The sequence below is a fragment of the Urocitellus parryii genome, chromosome 15 (assembly GCF_045843805.1).
Source record: "Urocitellus parryii isolate mUroPar1 chromosome 15, mUroPar1.hap1, whole genome shotgun sequence".
Taxonomy (NCBI): Eukaryota; Metazoa; Chordata; class Mammalia; order Rodentia; family Sciuridae; genus Urocitellus; species Urocitellus parryii.
In genome coordinates this window covers 26,901,690-26,917,578 of record NC_135545.1, presented here as the reverse complement: position 1 = coordinate 26,917,578, position 15,889 = coordinate 26,901,690, and the positions used below count along the sequence as shown (strand labels likewise).

Sequence of the window (15,889 nt, the reverse complement as noted above, 5' to 3'; positions counted from 1 at the left end):
GCAGACAGGGCGGTGGCCAGGAGCCCCTTTGCTGTCCTCCCCTTGGCCTCAACCTCGGGGCCAGGCGTTGGGGGGGGGCTCCAGCCCCTCCATCCCTGCAGACTCTCAGAGCGGGCGGAGGCAGGACTTCCCCGGCGCCCTGGGGCCTGGGGCCCTCAACTGGGTCAACATCTGGCCGTGTGGCCTGAGCCTTGGCCTGTCTTCTCCTCCCCATCTGCTCCCCCTCCCTCCCCAAGGCCCTTCCTCTCCTGCTAGCTGCATTCCCCGCCAAGCGCCGCAGCGGGAGCAGCCCTCGGCCCATCCTTCCCTGGCCTGCCGAGGCGGGGCGGGTGGAGATGCGTCCCGTGGCTGAGGTCACCCGTGGGCCAGCGGGAAGTGCCTCTCCAGCCCTCGCCTGTCCCGCTGCCGGTGCCGGGAACCTGATCTCAGGTTCCAGCCCTCTTGGCATCCGCTGGCCTGCCCCCGGCCGCCCTGGTGAGCAGGGGGAGAGGTAAGCAGAGGGGCAGGGTGGCCTGGCCCCGGGGGAGGGTGAATAAAACGGGCTGGGGTCTGCGCAGGGAGGCCAAGAGGCCCATCAGAGGCTCGGGCGCCCTCGGAGCGGAGTGCTTGCTCCGAGTGGATCAAATCCAGAAAGACGGAAACTCTGTGGAGTGTGGCCCAGGCTGCGAAGCAGGCACTGGTGACCCGGTGTCAGACCTGTGTCACGTCCTGCAGTGGGGAGCCAGGGCCGTGCCTGGGGAGCACCCTGGTTTCTGGATCTGGCACCACCCTCTGGCTTCTCCCCTCCTCAGGCACCCCGTGGGCTGCCCGCGAGGCGCCTGGCTTGCATCTTGGGGGTCTGTGTGCCCTTCAAGCTGGGCGCCCCTAAGGGCTCGCTTTCCCCTGGGTCCCTTGGCTCCCAGCCCTCTGCAAACTCACTGTCTGCCCCACTTCCTGCCCCGTGGCTCCTGGCCAGCAGGGAGGCCGCCTGGGTCTGGCTTTTGGGCCTGACCTTGTCACCCACAAAGCCATCACATCCCAGGCAGCAGTCCCCTCTCTGATCAGAGAGGTGACATGCCAAGAGGACAGAGAGATGGCCTCTGGTCTATTGATCACCAGACTGTGATTCTGGTGGATTCCGTGGGGCCTGGCTGGAGGGGCGGGCGGGGGGGCGCTAAGTGGTGCTTCTCGAGGCAGGCCACTCGTCCGCCTTGGGAAGGGATGGTGAGTTTCTTTCTGTTTGTGTCGTAACCAGGCTACCGAGATGGCAAACTTGGGTTCTGCAATTACACAGCGTTTCAGAAGCAAATTGATAGGATAACGTGTTATTATTGGCTACTGGGTTAATAGCTATTTTGGCAGGAGTACCAATCCTGCGTGGTGTTGCTGGCACGGGTAGGAGAATGGCTCTGTGGGGTAGGAGGAATGGTGGGTGCGTCTTGTACGGAGCAGCAGACTCAGAGGACCCCAGAGTCCTCCCTCCCCTGCCAGCGCCCGCTTGAGGCAGTCCTGGTGAGCAGTTGCCGAAACTAAAGACCAGAGAGGTTGAGAGGTCAGCATCAGGTCACACAGTGAGTCAGTGTTGGGGTTGGATTTGGGGTCCCGGTGGGGTCTCGGGGGTCACGGCATGGATTGTGAATTCTGAAGGTAGGACCCGCGCTTTCACCCCGAGCACCTCATTTGCGTCTCAGAAAATGTACCACGTTCGCACGCCCCAGCTTCTGGGGCTCGCACCTGTTAGCCTCCTGCCTGGAACGTTCTTCCTCCAGATCCCGCCTTGGGGTGCGTCCTTGCTGGCGTCAGGTCACCCTGTGGTGTGTCCAGTGTACCGCCTCCTTCCCCACTCTTCCTGCGTGTTCGTAGCTCCACCGAAGTAGCTCTGTGTTGATTTATTGCCTCACCCGGAAAGGAAGGGCCAGCTTCCCCTCGTCACACCGAAAGCTCTCTGAGGGCAAGGGCCTTGTTTGTTCCTGCCCCGTCCCCAGAGCCGGGAACAGGGCTGGCAGAGGAGGAGTTTATTCCTATTTGTTGAAGGACTAAATGTAAATTGCAATGTCACTTTAACAAATGGCTGCCAGGTGACAGGTGACTCACCGTCTGTCTTCTTTCTTTCTGTTATTCCTGTCCCTAACAGGTAGTCGGCACTCACTCCCTTAAGGCTCATGATGAGATGATTACTTCTTCTTCTTCCTTCTCCTCCTTCTCCTTCTTTTTCTCATCCTCCTCCTCCTCCACCTTCACCACTACCACCTCCTTCACCTCCTCTTCCTTTTCCTCCTCCTCCTCTCCCCTTTCCCTCCCTCCCTCCCTCCCTCCCTCCCTCCCTTCCTTCCTTCCTTCCTTCCTTCCTTCCTTCCTTCCTTCCTTCCTTCCTTCCTTTCTTCCTGTTTCTTTTCTCCTTGGCATTGGGGATCCATCTCAGGGACACTGTGGCATGGAGCTACATTCCCAGTCCTTTGTATTTTGAGACAGGTCTTCTTACGTGGCTGAGGTTGGCCTTGAACTTGTGATCCTCCTGCCTCAGCCTCCCAAGTCGTGGGGATCACAGGTGTGCACCACGGCGCCCCGTGAGATTTCCTCTTACCTGCTAAGAGAGTTCAGAAGAGAATAGGTTACCTGGAAGAGACCACACCTCATTGTAGAAGGGATGCTAAGTCCTGGTGTAGGGTGGACTGGATCCTTCTAGGGCCCTTCTACGTTTAGGTTTCATGTTGGGCTCAGTGTTGAGATCGTGGGGCTGGCTTTCTCCTTTTAGGACCTCAGCAGGGATGGCGTAAGGAGATGGGGATTTGAGGATGCTCATGGGGAGGGAGGCTGGGAAGCAGGGCACATGGTTCTCCAGGGCCAGGGTCCCAGGGGTCTTCCAAGCAGTCTCCACATTTGCCATCACTGATCTAGAAATGGCACACAGGGGCACCTTTATTGAACATCCCTGTGTGCTGGGTGTGGGGCCAGAGAGCTTGGCCTGCATGGTCTGATTTGATCACCCAAACCCGACCCGACAAAAAGGCCTTGCCTGTCCCTGCCCTGGGGGAGGCTTTGAGAGGTGGTGACTTTCCTGGTTGGCACCGTTGGCCAGTGGTGGAGTTGATCTGAGCCTGGGTTCTCCGTCTCCAGAGCCTTTCTTTTCTGCAAACCTGATGCCCCTGGAATGCGGCCCCTAGGGGCAGGCTCCGCTGGTGTTGCCGTCCCAGCACTGGGACCACAACTTGGCACCCAGGAGGTGCTCCCTAAATATTTGAGGATGACAGAGGGCTGACAGATGAACAGCGCAAGGCCTTCCCGAGAGGAGTGGGACACTGGCTTTTATTGTTGTCCCCTTGGGCAAGAGATGAGACACCCCGGCTGGGCGGGGGTGACACCCACTTGCACTCGATTGGTCTTTCTCCCAGATAAACCTACAGGGGGGGGGCGGCTTGCCTGTGCGTTCCTGGTGGAGGGCACACTGTTTGTGGGTGCTGGTGAGTACGTCAGGAGGTCTCTGGTGTGACTGGGACGTCCCAATCTGGTGTGTGGGGAAGACACTGACACCCTGGCCCTCCAGGGTGTGTAGCATGGAGGCATTCGCTTGAGGGGTCTTACCAGAAAAAAAAATGGAAGTGTCATGCCCCCCCCCCCCCCCCCCCCCCGTCACATTGCTGAGTCTGTCTCTTTAAGAGCAGGGACTCTTAGCTTCTTATTAAATCTGTCCATTTGCTCTGCTTTGGTCTGAAAAAATAGGAGTCCCACTCCCTGCCTGGGGGCTCCTTGTTTTAATGCCATTTCTCCGGGGATCCAGGCCAAAACAGGTAGCTGGGCTGTTCCTTCTGTTTCTGGCCTCCCACCCCTGCACAGAGCCTTGCTCTTACCTGGCGCCAAGAGATTCCGTTCAAATCAAAGAATGGCAGACGCAGGCCACACTGAAGTCCAGACGAACTGCCTTCTGCCATCGCACAGGGGCACGGGACCTTGTCCACTGCTGAGCCTCCACCGTGGCTCCTAGGCCTCTGCCTCCCAGTGGCCCCTGGAGGAGCTCCTCGCAGCTTGTGGTGGCCCACTCCGCCAGTCATCCACTCCTGCACGCATTTTCTCATTCATATTGTCACTTACTCCAGAGTGAATGCCTTCTGTAGACCAAGCCTGAACTTCACCATGTTGTCCCTCCTTCTTTCCATCTGTCTCCATCCATCCATCCCCTCGTCTGTCCATCCATCCATCCGTCTGTCCAACTGTCCGTTCATCCATCCATCCATTTGTGTATCCATCCACCCATTCGTCTATCTGTCCATCCATCCATTTGTCTTTCTATCTGTCCATCTGTCTGTCTGTCCATCGTCCATCCATCCACCACCCATCCTTCCATCTATGTATCCATCTATTCATCTGTCCATCCATCTACCCATCCATCCATCCATCCACCGGTCCATTCATCCATCCATCCACTGGTCCATTCATCCATCTATCCACCGGTCCATTCATCCACCCATCCGTCCATCCATCCATCCATCTGTCTGTCTTTCCATCTGTCCATCTGTCCACCCATCTATCCATCTGTCCACCCATCCATTCATCCATCCATCCATTTGTATATCCATCCACCCATCTGTCTATTTGTCCATCCATCCATCCATCCATCTGTCTTTTCATCAGTCCATCTGTCTGTCCATCCATCCATCCATCCATCCATCCATCCACCCGTCCCATTCATCCACCCAACCATCTATCCACCCATCCATCTGTCTGTCTTTCCATCTGTCCATCTGTCCACCCATCTATCCATCTGTCCACCCATCCATCTGTTCATCTATCCACCCATTTATCCATCCATCCTTCATCTGTCCATCCATCCATCCATCTATCCATCCATCCTCTCTTTCCATCTGTCCATCTGTCTGTTCATCCATCTATCCATCCACCCACCCATCCATCTATCCATCCATCTGTCCACCTATCCATCCATCCATCCATCCATCTGCCCATCCATCCATCTGTCCGTCCATCCGTCTGTCCATCCATCCATCCATCCATCTATCCATCCATCTGTCCATCCATTCACCCATCTGTCTACCCATCCATCCATCCATCTGTCCATCTACCCTTCTGTCCGACCGTCCATCCATGCCATTGGTGCTGGGTGTTTCCTGGAGGCAGGATCCTTTCATCCCTTGCTCAAGCAGAGAGCTATTGCCAGGTGCCTGTGGGGCTCCCCGGGACCCAGGAACTCAGGACTTATCCGAGTTGTCTTCAGGCGGTTCTAAGCCAAGAGCACCTGCGAGGAGTCCTAACCACTGTCTCAGAAGAGGCTGAGAAGGACCAAGTGCAGCTGTTTAGCTGGAGAGCCAATGGAGGAGCCAGGAGTGTGCAGCTCCTTCATGGCCCTGCGCTCCTTGCTGACCGACGCCTGCCCAAAGTGACTGACATGCAGGTTCACGCTCTCTCCAGCAGGCGCTGAGGGTCCCCCAGCACCAGGCACTGCGCTGAGCTAATAACCTGCCAAGGACAGTGGGGCAGGCCGGGGCGGGCGGGGTGCTGTTCTCCTGAGCTGGGCTGGCACTGTCCCGGGTCCACTGTGGGGAGAAGGCTGGGGCTGCAGGAGGGCAGTGAACCCCCAAACATGTGCAGGATCCTGGGTGATCAGTCACTTTCCACCAGTGGTGGCCTCAGTTTACCCAACTGTCTGATGTCATTCTCCCCAGCCCACTCCTGAGCCTGTGTGTGCCCGTGAGTGTGTGCATGGGGATCCAGAGCGTCCAGTGACACTGAAGTGATCTGTCCGTCATGCAGTGGAGGGCCAAGCTCTGCTCCTCCTGGCCCCACCGGATCCTGTCGTGAGGCAAGTCCTCCCCGAGACTCCAGGGCCTCAGTATCCTCCCTCATACGACGGGTAGTGGGCCAGGTGGTCCCAGAGGTCTCTTCAGCCCTTTGTGACTCATTTTCCTCATCTGCAAAACGGGCCCAACAAAGGGTGTGTCGTTCCGTTGCACTGAAACCAGTGGGACATGTAGGACGAAAAACGGGCCCATTTAGACCTGTTATATAAACTTTGACAAGCCTGACACTTGTCAGCGAATGTGGCTTCTGGTGATGGTGAGTTTCAGGTTCATTTGTGAGTGCAGGCCCCGTGGGCAGAGGGAGGTCCTGCTTCCAGTCTCAGGGGACGGTGGCCGTTCAGGCTCAGGAAGCAGAGGGAGGAGGGCAGGGGTGGGATGGGATCCCGGGCAGGGGACAGCAATGCTGGGAAGCTATCCGGGTCCCTGCTGTGGCCTTGATGTCTGGGACTTCAGCTGCCGCGCCCCACACTTGGAAGTTGGGTCAGGGGAATCCCTGGGGCTCCTCATCTCACGGTGGCCCTGGGCCCAGCTGCTGTACCCAGGACTCTTCCCCTGGCCTCTCTCTGCCGTGGGCTTCATGGCTCGGCAGCAAAGCCCACCATGGTAATTTTTCTGGAGGCTGAAGCATGAAATCCAGGAAAAATGGAATTTTTCTCTGCTAAGTTGTAGAATTGACTGAGTCCAAGGGGTCATGGAGACCTCGAAGTGCCTGGCTCCGGCACATCCTGGAGACCCCCAGGCCCCCCCAACCCCTGTTCCCCGCCATGCCCATCCTCCTGTGGGGCCCAGGACACTTCTCTCCTGCTGGCCTCTCTCCCAGCATGGTGCTGGGGATGTGGTGGGTCCTGAGGCGGGCCACCAGCCTGGTGACGCAGCCTAGAGGGGAGTGAACCCAGAGCTGAGCCACAGCAGGGCCACCCGTGGGCTTTGGGGGCCGCTTTTGGGGGTGCAGAGCTCCGAGGCAGTGTGTGCATTTAAAAAATAATACTCTTCCTTCTATGGACCTGACAAACACTCCACACCCACGATTGGATCCGTGTCGTTCCTCAGGACTGTGCTCGGGGAGGTAGCATTGTTAGGTGATCCAGGGGACTGAGTTGAGTGACAGTGCTGGGGTGCAAATCCTGGTGTGGGCAGGGAGTGGGCTGTGGGGCCCGAAGGAAGTGGTGCCTGGTGCTCCCGCACCCCTGCCCAGCACCTCAGGTCACTGCTGCACACGGGCCACCTGAACTCTGGGCCTCAGCAGGGCTCGGGTGCAGATGGCATGCTGGAGAGGTGCTAAGAAGCAGGAGCCAGGGGGCAGGGAAAGAGGGAGGCCGATTTGGGGGTGCAGCATTGTTGCAGACCCTGGGCATGGTTTTCCTGGACCTTCGTGCCTGTGCTGGGTGCCCTGTAAGTCATTTCCACAGGAGTCCAGGGGCTCCAGGCTCCTTTGATCTGAAGATTCCTGGGGGGAGTTAACTCTCTGCCTTCTGGGCCAAGCTTGAGAGAGGGGCAAACCTGCAGGTGAGCCCTCGAGTTGGGGCGTCAAGCCCTGATGCTCAGACTGTCCACTGTGCTGTAGCTACGTTTGAGGGATCCATAGCTGTGATGTGTGTCTCGGTCTCTCCACCCCTCAGTGTCCACCTCTGTAAAATGGGCCCACTCTCGTGACTGTCTCTTGGAGTTGCTGAGGGGCTCCAGGCACCTCACTGTGCCCAGGGAGTGCTTGGGGCAGAGGGTATCTCACTTCTTCCAGATGCTGGAGGGTGAGCTTTGAGTGAGGCCTCAGAAGCAATTTGATCGGAGCTGCTCTGTGATCCGAGGTCAGAAGGTGTGCACCCTGTGCCCACAAAAGTCTGCTCCCCAGCCTAGGAGCATGGTCTCCTGATAGGTGTCTGGGCTCAAAATATGACAATCCTCCAGGCCTCCCCTCAGGATCCCCGGCTGCCTGTTCCGTCTGGGCGCTGTAGAAGCTGGCTCCTTGGGAGAGTGCTCTGTCCCTGAGTGAGTCCCTCAGCCTCCCTCCCTCCCGGAGACCTCGTGTCTTCATACACACATCCCACCATGGTGAAGAGCACAGGGCACCTGCATCCAAAGCCCAGCTCTGCCATCTCTCACCTGCAAGACCCTGGGCGTGCTGATGCATCTCTGTGAGCCTCTGTTTTCTCATCTGTAAAATGGGGCTGGTAATAATAAGTGGTCAGATTCGATGAATATAAAATGAGAACATGTGAGACAAATAATAGATGTTCTTAATTACACAGATGTGCACTTATGTAATATGTATAATCTATGGATAAAATGTAATATTAATCACTCTTCAGTGCCATCTCTAAGCAGAGTTTTAGCTTAGCAGCACCAGGTACTTTTCTACAATACTGGATTTTGCAAAAAAATTACAATCTGATTTTTTAAAAAAAATCTTTATTTGTTTATTTATTTGTTTTATGTGGTGCTGGGGATCGAAACCAGTGCCTCTCGCATGCTAGGCAAGCGCTCTACCACTGAGCCACAACCCCAGCCCTCCTTTTTTTCTTTTTTTTGAGGAACCCGGGATGGAACCCAGGCCTGGTGGGCTAGGCTCTCTCTGCCCCTGGCCACATCCCTTGCCCTGTCCTTGGAACCGGCTGTCTGTGTGTTTGCTTGCTCATTCTCCTGAGCCCTCCCTCGGTCCACATCACCAGCAAGGAAGTCACACAACCAGCTGCGTTTTGTGGAAGAGACGAGGAGAACCTGGAGCTTCCGAGGCCCAGGCCAGTGCTGACCCAGCCAGGTGTGAGACCCTGGGCCGTCCACTGGGCTGTGCAGAGGCCAGCCAGACCTTGAGGGGCCCAGGGGACGCAGCTCTGGTGTCGATGAGGCTCCTTCTCCCTGTGCCCCCCCTGGGAGCATAGGAGCTGGATCTGCAGAGACCTCCTCAACCTGGCACAGGCCCGCCCTGATGCCCTGCCCGTGACCTCCCCTGGCACCTGCCGTGAGCTGAGAGAGCTGTGCGTGGTCTCTGAGGCAAGGCCTCCGGGTGGGGGACTGCCAAGGTGGGGTCGGGAGTGTCAGCCCGTTCCTAGGACAGGAGTCCTCCCCTGCAGCTCCGGGGCCAGGCTCCCTGGGGTGAAGGCACAGGGCTGTCATGCAGGGGTGCGGGGGGGGGGGGCAGGTTGCACTGGGTGGGGTCAAGGCCTCACTGTGGCTGTTCGTCCTGCAGAACCTCCAAAACCCCCTCAGACCCAGGCATGATCGTGGGGAGGGGGAGCCTGCACCTCACCTGGTCAGTTCTGCTCATTCTAAGGCCAGCAGTGTGGCCCTGTAGAGGGGGGACAGGGCTGGAAACAGGAAGGCCTTTGATTGGGGGCAGGGGGGGGTGAGGAGGGGGAGCACTGAATCAGTGAGCAGGACCCCTGCCTCGCACACCCGCTGAGCCCTGGCCCCGGACATCAGCCCCCCCAGGCAAAGGCCAGGCCAGTTTGGGGAGAAGGAGTTTCAGAGCGCGGGTTCAGCTCAGAGGGCCTTGAGGTGAGCGTCCACCTGCTGTCCTGGCCTTTCTGGCGCCACACTCCCTCCATGGGAGCAGACCCTGCCTCATCTTTCTGGGGGCCAAGGTGTACAATTCGGGGTCACCGTGGCTCCTTCGTCCAGGCAGGGAGCACCGTGATTCTCTCTGGGGTGGACTCATGGGGGATACTGTCCCCCACCCTCCGTGTCCCGGAGGGCTCTTCAGGGGAGTGTGGTGGCTTCTGCCACTCACAATGACTTGGGCGCTGGTCCCCCTGGGAATGGGACTCCATGCAAATTGCGTAGGGTCATCCCCTCCATGGACCCTGGGTCTGGGCATTGGGGTTTCAGGTTTCCCTGAAATGGGTTCTGCTCAGAGACCCAGAAGAAATCCCTGGGCCAGGGTGAGCAGTCCAAAGTCCAGCTCCTGCTGGCGTCTACTCACCAGCTCAGATTCCCTTGGTGGCTCCCTGGTCCTGCAGGATGGAGTTTGGGGCTCCTCTACTAGGTGTCCAAGGTCTCCCTAATGGGCTCACTTTGCACCGCACGGTGGATTCTCGTGACTTCGGGGGCGCCTGCCTCCCAGTTTCCCATCAGGCCTCCCACCTGTGTCTGGACGGGGCGCAGGCTCTGGTCCTCTGGGTACCTCTGCTGGGAGTTGTGTGAAACTGGAGTATGGCTGGTGCTAGGGCTCACCTAGCATTTCTCTCTAAGTTCGTTCTCAAATGAATTGATTTACTTCATCTTGCAAATAGAAAGGCAGGGGGTCCTTTGCTGTAGGTTGACAGAAACTTTCAAAGTGAGTGAAAAACAAAACCAAAGAAACCCCCGGTGCTCACGTCACGGCAGCCAGAGCATTCTGGAATGTGGAGTCGGAGGCCTTCCCGCCTACGTGGAAATAAATGGTACAGAGGAGTCGGCAGGCACCAGGACCCTTGCTCTTGACCCGGTGGGACGATTGCTCAGGGCATCGAGGGGCGCTGGTCTTCTGGGCATCGATGTCATTAAGACCATCCAGGCTGTCCCCCAGGTCATGTGTTCTCACCGTGGTAGGTACTTCCAGGGGTCCGTGGAGATCTTTCTCTTGAAAGCCCAGGGTGGTGGCTTCCTGCCTTCCCAGAAGGCACCTCGTCTGTGCTCACCCGTTCCTGTGCGGGATGGGGTCTGACTGGCATCCATTGGCCTACCTCTAGGGAAAGCTCCTTATAGCCGTACAGGTGCGCCTGAGCCCACCTGGGCCTGCACCCTGCAGGGGACCAGGTGGAAGGGCATGCGTGGTAAGCACCGCAGCCTGAACAGAGGTCTGAGGCTGGGCCCCGTGAGGCATGTTCAGCTGTCTCTCTGATGAGCGTCGGTGGTCCCCCTCTCTCTGCAGAAAGATGGAGTTATTCCAGCTAACCGCCGCGGAACTCAGGGCCCTTGCTGAGTCTCAGTTGTCTGATCTGTAAACTAGGGGGAAGCAGTGCTGGTGGTCACTGTGCGGGACAGAGGAGAGGGCTTGCAGAGGGCAAGAGCTTGGCGCTGTGCCTGGCCACAGAAGGGGCTCAGTGTGACTGTGCCCTGGAGCCCATCAGAATACTCAGGGGCACCCCAAGCATTCACAGATGAACAGACAGTGCCCTGAGGTCAGGGAGGGGTGCCTGGGGTAGCAGAGGAAGCCAGAGAAGGCTTCCCGGAGGAAAAGTGTCTTGGCGTATTAGTTGGGACAGAGCAGGGGTTGGTGCGCCCAGTGGGTAGGACAGGCCTCCAGAGGCGTGGCCCACCGCCCTCCCTCCCTGCACGCTCCAGAGCCTCGGAAGGGGATGCAGCTCAGGACACCACGTGGCCTTTGTCCCTGGAGCTGGCAGAGGGCATGCCTGAACACTGCCAGAGCTTGCAAGGAATTCCACGCCGCCGCTCTAACTTCTGCAGCTAAGACGGACGCACTGGAGGAACGCTATCCAAACACGCCTAATCCCAATCAGAGGATTATTTTCTCACAGAAAAGCTTCACCTATACTTAATAGTTTTAAATTGTTCCGGGTACCAATTAGACTTTTAATTTTGCTGTTCCCTCCGGCGGCTGGAGGATGTGTGTGGTTTGCGTTTAATCAGAGTTGAGGTTTTTTTTTTTTTGGTGGTGCTGGGGGAGGGAAGGCGAGGAGGCGACCGGTTCAGGGTTCCTTGTGGTCCTTCCAGAGCCCATGTAGGGGGAGCGGTGCCGGGCGGCTCTGATTTGGGGTTCACTGTGGGACCCTGGGAGAGGTGTCTCCAGAGCGCTGAGTCCGAGTCCCCTCGCGGGGGCCTGAGCCAGGTCGCAGCTCCCCCCCACCGTCGCAGCCTTGCCTGGGGGAACCCAACGTTGCGTTAAATATACGGATTATCCAAAAATTTCTGCAGCAATAGGGTGAGTTATTATTGATTCACAGAGCACGACAAAACATCACTGCATGAATTAGCAAACAGCTGTTTCTAATTTGAGTTTAGAACGGTACACAGAGGAACTTGTTTCTCTGTTCACTCCTTTCATTTATAATGAATTTTAATCACCGCTACAGGTGAGAAAAATGTAGAAACAAGCTTGTATCTTGTGGAAGAAACAAAGGAGAGACAGATGCTAACAGATTTCCAGCCTGTGATAAAAGGGATGTTTTGGTACACTTTACATGTAATTAGAGCGCAGCTGCTTCCAGTCCCAGGTCCACAAACGCGGCCGCACGTGGGCTCTGCCGATCTCCAAAGGGAGGGAAGAAAAACAGTGATTCAACCCCGAAAGCATTTTGCCTGCTCCCGAGTCGAGCAGAGCGCCCTTCGTGACAGCCCTTGGTGGTGGTGTGACTTCTTGAGGCTCAGTGAGATGACTTCACAAGGCTCTGGCTCCCTGTGAAGAGGTGGGCAGGGCAGTGGGGGGCGCGTGGGAGACCCACCCCAGGAGGCGGGCAGGTGCTGGGCTCCAGGCACCCAGTCTTCTGGGATCCTTCTGGGAGGGCAGAGAGGGCCCGCAGGGCCAGCAGGAGTGGATCGCGGTGTCCCTCTTTAGCGAGTTTGATCACAGCCAGTCTCGAGTGAGTTGACGAGTACTGGCTCTTTCTTTCTTTCTTTTTTTTTTTTTCTCCTTCTTTCCTAGTCTGTTTAATTTCTGCAATAAAACTCGAGCTGGATTGCATTTGCAATATCAGTGCTAAGTAAATTTGTCTAAGGGATGGAGCTGCCTGGCAGGCTGTGTGTTCTTCGAGGTCAGAAGCTTCAAGGGGAAGGCGATGCTTGCTCCCTGCCCTGCGTGTCTGGCAGCCGTGAGGGACAGCAGTCCCCGTGGTGCTGGGAAGCAGGGTCCTGGGGGTCTGAGCCTCATCCCCCACCCCCTCACTATGGAGCCTGGGGACCGAGTCCAAGCCAGAGCACGGCTGCCGGTGCCCTGCTTCTCCATCTGTCGTGGGAGTGTCGGGCTGGGTGGCCTGGAAGTCTCCCTTAGGGTGGGATGTCCCGGGATTGTGACAGCAGGGGCCTTCTGGGCTTTTATGTAGGTCCAGTTTCCTTCATCTTGAAAACCATCTGCTGCAGAGGTCACTGCGGTCCTTGGCTTAGACCCTGTTGGATATCCTTCAGGGCTCAGCGAGTCCGGATCTTACCCCTGTCCCCTGTCCATACAGACCATCCCACCCCCGCCCGCCTCTCTCCTCTCTCTGCCCTGCGACCACCTTAGGGTGAGCTGGGAGCCAGGAGCAGGGATGATTTCATGCATCACAGGATGCGCATCACATACGACACTTTATGAATATTCACGGATTCCATCAGTAAAACATCTCGGTAGTTGAGACCGTTATGATCCCAGTTTTACCTGGGGGAAACTGAGGCAGGTTTCTTCCCCTGTAGAAAAGAGGGAGGGTCTTGAAACCTACCTGAGGTCACATGGGTGGTAGGCGATGGAGCTGGGAGCCTAGGCCTGAATGCTGGCCCCGCAGCCTCTGTGAACGCAGGTGCCTTTAGGGCCCAGGGAGGGATGCACGGGATGGGCAGGAAGTCCCATCAGGTGAATGGATGCCCCTGGTCCAGAAGGGGAGCCGAGGCTCAGCTCCAGGCATCCATCACCACGCAGGAAGCAGAACCCCTGCCACCAGGTCTTTGCCCTCTTCTTTAAGAAAAGCAAGAAGCAAATGTGGATTTTTTTTTCAAAAAGTTGTACTTTCTATTTTGAAAATGTTGGCATTTTTAATAAAATACCGATGACTGGATGGGCCCCAGACTACCCAGAGGGAGGACGGACGGCCATGGTAATCTGTGACCTGCTGCTCAGGTCGTCATTTACCCCAGTCCACCTGGCTAAGGGCCCTGAGCTGGGAGTCCTCTTTTTGCTTTTCCCTTGACCGTCTGCTTTGGGATGTGAGGCTGTGACCCAGCCTCTCTGTTCTGTTTCTTTATCCGTGGGGCGATCACACAACTCACTGTGCAAAACTTAGCTACTTTCGAGTGTGGAAGAGAAAATTTACTTGGATCGAAGGCTGGGTTCCATTCCAGGATGCCTGGGTGTATGGCACCCGGCTCGCTTGTAATCGTTGGATAAAAACCATCACAAATCCTCCACGACTGTGCAAAGTTGCCGCAAATGTCGAACGCGCTAATTGGTGTGAGGGCTGTGTAAAATTTTAAATGCCATTTGGATGCTGGGCTTTCTGATTAATGATGGTAGTGCAAGTTATTCTTAGGACCTCCTTCAGTCTTCTTTAGCCAACCTCAATCCGGTGCTGAGGAGCGTGCGCGTACTAACCACTCGGTAAGCCCTTTACTTTTATTATCGCCGTCCTATCGTTACAAAATATGGGGTCTCAGGAAAACCAGCTGGCTCACAGCGGATGGGTGGCAGCCCAGTCTGAGTCCTGAGCAAACCCATGTGGGCCCTTACCGTGGGTCTGCTGCCTCTCAGTAGTTGAGGTCTTTCTGCCATCATCTTTGTGTCTCTTCAAGTTGATGCTGGTTTTGGCTCCCTGGAAGGTTTAGTGGGGGTCTCGGTGACAGTTCTGCAGGGTCACGTGGCATTTTAGCCAGCCCCTGGAGCTGGCAGAAGAAGAGCATGCCTGACTGTGGCTTTCAAGCTGTTGTGGGGTCTGGGGGCTCTGAGAAGCCATGTGCCCAGGTACCTTTGAGATGGAACAGAAGTTGGGATCAGTGCCAGCTAGGGAGGTTGCCCGGGGGCAAGTGTGCATTCGCCCTCCCCCGGCTTAGGCCTGCTGACCCATGCATGCCGGTCCTTGCCCCTGAAGCCTCCCACCCAAGGTCACTGCCCCCCTCGAATGGAAAGAGTGGTCCCTGCTTTTCCTGGCTGTGGCCTCACTGGGGACAGTGGTGAGAGCCCATCTGTAAGGACCTCTGCGATCCCCGGAGGAGTGGGTGAACCCCAGCTGCTGTCATCTTTGCTCACAGCAGGATTCCAATTCAAGGTTTCAGGCAGGGCCCTGTGAGCTTCTGGTAACCTCCATGGGCTGTTGGTCTACCTCTGAGGCAAGACCCTCCAGTTACCTTGTCCCTGTCCTCTCCCAGGGTGGCTGTGCTTTCCATGTGCTAGAAACCAGGTCTTTATCCCTGGTACTACACCCCCATCTGTCCCTTTAGGGAAATCAAGTGTGTAGATACAGTCCCTACTACTGCCATTAAAGGGGTTTCCTTTTTCTTTCTCTCCATGTATTTCAAAGCAGCCAAAGGCAAACTTTAGATAGTAATGAATCAAGCAAAGAGGTTGGGCAGATACCAGCCCAGGAACCTAGGAATGCTGGGTACCTTCTGCAAACCTCAGAGGATCAGGCATATAAAGGAGGTTCCTCAAATATGTCCTGAATGGAAAAAAAAAAACAAAAACAAAACTAAATGGGGAGGCAGTGGGGAGCCTGGATACCTACTACCTGATAGTTCTCAATCTGTACCCAGAGCAGGCATCACTAATTGATCACAGACGGTTGGAGCCACAAAGGCACTTAGAGACCTATTTATCGGATTTCTCTCTTAAGAGTTGGAGAAGTGAAAGCACAAAGGGGGGGATCTACTTGCCTGTGGGTATGACAGGGCCAGAATCTGAACCTGGTCCAGTAGTGATCTCATCCACTATGGCTCACAGCTCCACCCTCTGGGTCTGCGCCTTTGACTTCTGAATCATCCTTTTTTTTTTTTTTTTTTTCATGAAAGGTAGCGCGTGTTTGCGGCTGAGCGGTCCTGTTGGCCTGTTTTCCGCCTGCAGAACTGTGAGAGTCTGCTAGACGTCTTTCATCTTGCACTCTCTCCCCCCTCTTTGGGCTAACCTGGCAGTGTTTCTGCTGGTATAAAAAATTTCCAGAACCTTGTGGGTCTCCTGCGTACGCCATGGGTATTTTTCCCATTAGACATGAGGCTCCTCTGGAGATATTTTCTAGAAAATTCCATCCCTACCTTTGAATTCTGCTGCGGTAGCTCCAGGGAAATTCAGGTAACACCTCGATGCCAATGCCCTCTGGTTTGGTCTAGGAGACTTTTGAGTCACACCATTCATGTCTCCAAGGAGTCTTTTGTGTGACTCATTCCTCTGACCTTTTGATTTTCATAAGATATTAGCAAAACGGATAATCACACCCTCAGCTTTTTCTCTAGAGCAGGCTTTCCTGAAAAGGGTCTTTTTGCAACTTGAG

The 15,889-nt window shown here is 56.1% G+C and overlaps 1 protein-coding gene across 2 annotated transcripts in view; it reads left to right on the top strand.

Annotated features, from left to right (window-relative positions):
• Znf423 (zinc finger protein 423) overlaps nt 1-15,889 on the top strand; it is a 318,905-nt gene that overhangs the window by 164,758 nt on the left and 138,258 nt on the right. Inside the window, exon 1 of one of the 2 annotated variants that reach the window (XM_026410221.2) lies at nt 416-490. The exons of the other annotated variant lie outside the window; for it this stretch is intronic. The gene's annotated coding sequence lies outside the window, so the exon portion shown is untranslated. Of the gene's footprint in view, nt 1-415; nt 491-15,889 lie in introns of those variants that run through there. 2 annotated transcript variants of the gene reach the window in all.